Here is a 6,283-nt window from a genome sequence, read left to right on the forward strand (position 1 = left end):
ATCTATATTATGTTTCAGATTTTGCAAAGCCGATCTCAAACCCCAGCTTATTGTTACTGTTAATATGCTACGCAGATGATAATGCATAAGCAATATAATCTACAAATGTTAATCATGCTATACGAAAGCTACAGGACAACATCTCACTTATCGAGGAATGGTGCAAGCAATGGAATGTCTGCATAAATACAGAAATGTCTCAGTTGTTTAATCTGCTTCTCTTTGACGAAACAGTTCCGATTGCGAAACACGAAAAATGACTCGGAGTTCACATAAATGATCGGCTCACGTGGACAGATCATGTAAAATTTGTAAAAAATAAGTCCTTGTATGTTATTTATCCATAACAGAGAAATACTCTTGCCAAAAAGCGTCTTATTTACCTCTCAACAATCAGACCTATTCTCACTTACGCCTCCCCAGTGTGGGCGACCGCAAGTAGGAATACATTTATATTTATAAGTTGCAATTGCACACACGAAATTCCTAAGTATTATGACCAACGCTATTTAGGTTGCTATTTACGCAACCTTTGAGACACGATCTGCAAAAGCCACAACACGTCGTGTTTGTTCACACAGCTTAAAGTGGAACCTGGAACCTGAGGCCGTCAATTAATCGAATCAGTATGACGTTCGCGACTTGATAGACAATATCTTGCTCGGGATTACTGCTTTTAATTCTGTTTGAATACGATCTTCATGATCTGCGACATTTTTCGCACGTGGGAAATCTGCCTAATCTTTGTTCTCATACTTGAGACATTTATAACCGTTATTTATTTCAGCAAATTTTCAATTCCTTCCTGTACATGTAACGCGGCTATTAAGAAGATCCCTACAAAGCTGTAGCCTACAACAATATGATAATATCGATATACTTACATTATCGATAAAACTTCCTGCAGCAGATATCTAATTCAGTTTTTTTTTTTTTTTTTTTTTTTTTTTTTTTAATGTTATAACCGGATTTTTGTCCACTGGAAAAGAAGAGCAGGGGAAGAAAGCAGGCCTCCAGGTCTTTCAAGGAATAATTGTATTTCTACTTTTAATTTCAAAGTTAATTCTTATTAATGTACTTCTGGGATCTGTAGTGGTCTAGTTATTGCACGAGAAATAATTATTTTTTATTTCATATATTTATTTGTTCATGTGTTTAATTATTTTATAAAATTAACTTTAATATTTTGTTAATATTCATATTTAAATTTCTTTATGCTGAATGGCAACTAGTTCTGATTCATGATTGCTAGGTTTTGGTTTCAAAACGTTGCTCATAGCGTCGCATTTCGATAGCTGGAAAATAAAATGGAATAAACTTAGCTATTTTTTTTATAATTCATGCTGTTCCTAATCGTAAATTAATTTAAAACATTAGTAGCCAAGGCTACATCGTGGTGACCCTGATGAATTTTCGAAATGTCAACAAATGACTCTTCTGAAACTGCTACGAAAGATACGATGCAATCACCAGAGCTTCATAAGGTGAGTGTAAAAATACCTTCTTTTTGGACTGATAAACCGGAAATATGGTTTTTTCAAGTTGAAGCTCAGTTCAAAATTAGTAATATCGTTTCAGAAGAAACGAAATTTAATTATTTAATTTCACAGCTTGAACCTAAGTTCGTCGAAAATATTTGGGACATTGTAACGAACGATAGTGCCACAAAATATTCGGATGCTAAAATTAGGTTATTAGATTTATTCAAAGAAAGTAAAAATGTACGGATTAAACGTTTGATTACTGGTATCGAACTTGGAGACATGAAACCAAGCCAACTTTTGCAGAAGTTGAGATCAGTTGCTACTACAGATGTGTCTGAAAATCTAATCAAAACTTTATGGCTGGAGAAGCTACCTGACTCAATAAAAAATATATTATTAGTTAGTGATGAAGATGTATCCAAGTTAGCGTCTATGGCAGATAAAATTAGTGATATGAATCGGAAACCAGAAGTATTTAGTGCTAATGCTCCTTCCGTTCCCGCAAATGATTTATTGCAAAAAATTACCTCTCTTGAACAAAAAATTTATCAAATAACTATTCGCTCAAGACGCAGGGACTCCGATTTACGTAATTCACGTTCACGATCTCGAAGCCGATCTCGTAAATAAATAAATAAATTAAAATTAAATCGATAAAATTTGCCTGTAGGGTCATATCGTTCACGATCTCGAAGCCGATCTCGTAAACGATATGACCCTACAGGCAAATTTTATTTCTATCACTTTCGATATGGAGCAAAATGTATTCCAGAGAAATGCCAGCCTCCGTTTGCTTGGGTAAAAAACGATTCCCAAAACCAGGAAAACTCGAATCTGCAGTAGGTTCAGCGGCAAACGCTGCTGCAGAAAATATCAAGGATTGTCGCAAATTTCGTTTATTCGTTCGTGACCTAAGATCAAATTTGCACTTTCTTATTGATAGCGGAGCTGACGTAAGCATAATTCCTGCGACTTCACAGAATAAATGTAAAACTGAATACAAACTGTATGCAGCTAATGGCACAGATATTTCCACTTATGGAATAAAAACGCTAACTCTTGATTTGGGATTACGTCGTGATTTTCAGTTTCCATTCATAATTGCTGATGTCGCAAAAGGTATTTTAGGAGCTGACTTTCTTCACAAATATTAATTGCTTATCGATATAAATAAGAAAAAATTAATTGATGGCGTAACACAGCTTTGTGTCCAGTGTGATGTCGCTGCTATTTCCAGTGATTACTCAGTAACCACATTAATAAATCCATAAAAATTTTCGATTTGCTGTCGAAATATCCCGAAATTTCTAAACCTAACCTTTTTCCTGCACAAATTAAACATGGTGTTACACATTTTATTACGACTGATGGTCAACCCGTTTATTCAAAGGCACGACAGCTCGATCCAAAACGCTTAGCTATAGCTAAAGAGGAATTTAAATTTATGCTTGACAATGGAATAATTTGTCCATCAAACTCCCAGTGGTCAAGCCCCTTGAACCTTGTTACGAAAAAGAATGGTTCATATCGTCCTTGCGGGGACTACCGACGATTGAATGCGCAGACGATACCAGATCGATACCCAATTCCTCGCATTGAAGATTTTCATCATATTTTAAGAGGTACAAATATTTTTTCTAAAATTGATTTATTCAAAGCATATTTTCAAATTCCCATTGCAGAAGAAGACAAATGTAAAACAGCTATCATCACTGCTTTCGGTTTATACGAATTTAAAGTAATGAGTTTCGGTTTAAAAATTGCTTCTGCAATGTTCCAACGATTTATTCACGAAGTCTTTAGAGGATAATAATTCGTTTTTCCCTATTTAGACGATATACTCATTGCATCCAGTACCCCAAAAGAACACAAAAATCACCTTAAATTAGTTTTCGAAAGGTTACATACATTTGGGTTAAGAATTAATGTTTCAAAATCTGTATTTGCTGTTCCATAAATCGAGTTTCTAGGCTACCTAATTACACCTAAGGGTTCCCGTCCTTTGACAGAAAGAGTTCAAGCTATTACTAACTACAAACGACCAGAAACAATTCATGAACTTAGAACTTTCCTTGGAATACTTAACTTTTATCGTCGTTATATAAAGGATACAGCGAAGAATCAAGCATTGTTACATGCGTACTCTAACGGAGCTAAAAAGAGGGACAAACGTAAAATCGAATGGACTGAAGAAGCTGAAAACCAGTGTGAAAAGTGCAAGAATGACCTGGTGAACACGGCACTGTTGTCTTTTCCCAATTCTGAACTACCTCTGGCGTTATTTACAGATGCTTCAGATACGGCGATTGGCTCAGTGTTGCAACAATATGAAAACTCCTCGTGGAAGCCAATAGCATTTTTTTCTAAAAAATTAAATGATACTCAGCAAAAATATAGCACCTATGATAGAGAACTATTAAGCATATATCTTTCAGTTAGACACTTTAAGCATTATCTAGAAGGAAGAGTATTTACAATTTATACAGATCACAAGTCCTTAATATTCGCCTTTTGTCAAAAACTTGACAAAGCAGCACCTAGACAGGCTCGCCAACTTCAATACATCTCCCAGTTTTCGACTGATATCAAATATGTAAAAGGTGAGAATAATATTGTGGCGGATACATTATCTAGAGTTAATGAAATTTCATTGATAGATTATGATAAAATAGCTGATGAACAAACTCAAGATAAAGAACTGAAGAGTTTGCAAACCACTACTTCCTTGAATTCAAAGCAATGTTCTCTACCTTCGGGGAAATATTTGTGGTGTGATACATCAACTAAACATATTCGACCGTATATTCCTCAGGCTTTCAGAAAATACGTCTTTCAGCGAATTCATGGTTTATCACATCCAGGAATAAAATCGACTATGAAATTAATGACATCCAAATTCATTTGGCCTAACATAAAAAAAAGATGTATAGTTGTAGACAAGAACCTGCATTCCTTGCCAAAAAGCTAAAATCAGTCGGCATACCAAAACAAAATTAGGTGAGTTTGAAGTACCACCAGGAAGATTTTCTTTTATCCATATTGATCTCATTGGACCACTTGCCCCATCTAAAGGGAATATTTATTGTCTTACTTACATAGATAGATTTTCGAATTGGATGGAAGCAATTCCTTTAGAAAATATTTCAGCTGAGAATGTCGCAAGAGCCTTTTATAGCAACTGGATTGCACGTTTCGGAACGCCAAGTAAACTCATTAGTGATCGTGGATCGTGGATCAATTTAAAAGTGATACATTACGAGCTTTGTCCAAAATCTGTGGCATCAATTTACAACACACTACTGCCTACCACCCCTCGTGTAATGGCAAAGTTGAGCGCCTTCATCGAACATTAAAAACAGCATTAAAAGCCCACAACAACATATCTTGGACGGACACATTACCAACAGTACTTTTGGGCTTGCGTACTGCTATTCAAGAAGATACAAATCATTCTATTGCGCAAGTAGTTTATGGCCAGAGTCTCAGACTTCCTGGAGAGTTTTTCAGCGAACCAAGTATCCAGACATCATCGGAGACTTTTGCTAATAAACTCCAGAAACAGATGGAAGTTGTTGGACCTAGATTAATTCGTAAAAATTTATCTGAACGGATATTTGCACATAAAGACTTAAAAACTTGTTCTCACGTGTTTCAGCGAATAGATCGGGTAAAAAAAACGTCTGGAACTTCCATATGAAGGACCATTTTCTGTTATTGATCGCAAGGACAAATATTTTACTATTAGCATAAAAGGGAAAACATGTTAATGTATCCCTGGATCGTTTGAAACCAGCTGAGGAAAATTCCCAGTTGATACAACCTGACTACAGTAACTTGCAGAGACCAGACTCAAATTCGGATGTTAATCAAAAACATTCTCGCACAGGCAGAACTATACGTTTACTTGTTAGATTTAAGGACTGACTCTAAATTATTCTTATTAATTAGTGGTTAACACTGTAATACTAGTTACTACCTATTTCTCTATCTTCGTAACGTAACTTAGTTACTGGTGGGGGAGTAGTGTAGTGGTCTAGTTATTGCACGAGAAATAATTATTTTTTATTTCATATATTTATTTGTTCATGTGTTTAATTATTTTATAAAATTAACTTTAATATTTTGTTAATATTCATATTTATATTTCTTTTATGCTGAATGGCAACAAGTAGTTCATATTTATATTTAAATTTCTTTATGCTGAATGGCAACTAGTTCTGATTCATGATTGCTAGGTTTTGGTTTGAAAACGTTGCTCGTAGCGCTGCATTTCGATAGCTGGAAAATAAAATGCAATAAACTTAGCTATTTTTTTTATAATTCATGATGTTCCTAATCGTAAATTAATTTTAAACATTAGTGGCCAAGGCTACAGATCCATTTACAGTAAAAGTTTTATTACATATTTATTTAAAAAAACTGTAAAAATTCTCTTTTATTATCCTTCATTAAGAACATATTCTTAGTATAATTTAGAAAAGCGAGAAAAATCAATTAAAAATTGCTTAGTATTTCCACAAATGGAATCTCATCGGAAATTTCACTTATATTTCCACAAGGTCACCTTACATGCTTCCAATATACATTTGAAAACCACACAGAAGTCCAGCATATTCTTTCCTCTGAGCTGTCCAATAACAGGTATTTCATTCTAGGCACGCCTTATACCTACCTCTTCTTTCATCAGATATCTTTGGTGGGCAGGACCTTCAACTTTTTTATTCATTTTATTATTCTAAATTTTCTTCACTCACGAGGGTCTCTAGAACGTCACATCGTCTTCACAAGGTCAAAGATAA

General features: G+C 34.7%; 1 protein-coding gene across 1 annotated transcript in view; it reads right to left on the reverse strand.

Annotated features, from left to right (window-relative positions):
• LOC118204104 (cysteine-rich secretory protein 2-like) overlaps positions 1-6,283 on the reverse strand; it is a 134,340-nt gene that overhangs the window by 106,885 nt on the left and 21,172 nt on the right. The window lies entirely within an intron of this gene.

The sequence above is a fragment of the Stegodyphus dumicola genome, chromosome 3 (assembly GCF_044657685.1).
Source record: "Stegodyphus dumicola isolate Sdum_Otavi_A_Nest chromosome 3, ASM4465768v1".
NCBI classification, from domain to species: domain Eukaryota; kingdom Metazoa; phylum Arthropoda; class Arachnida; order Araneae; family Eresidae; genus Stegodyphus; species Stegodyphus dumicola.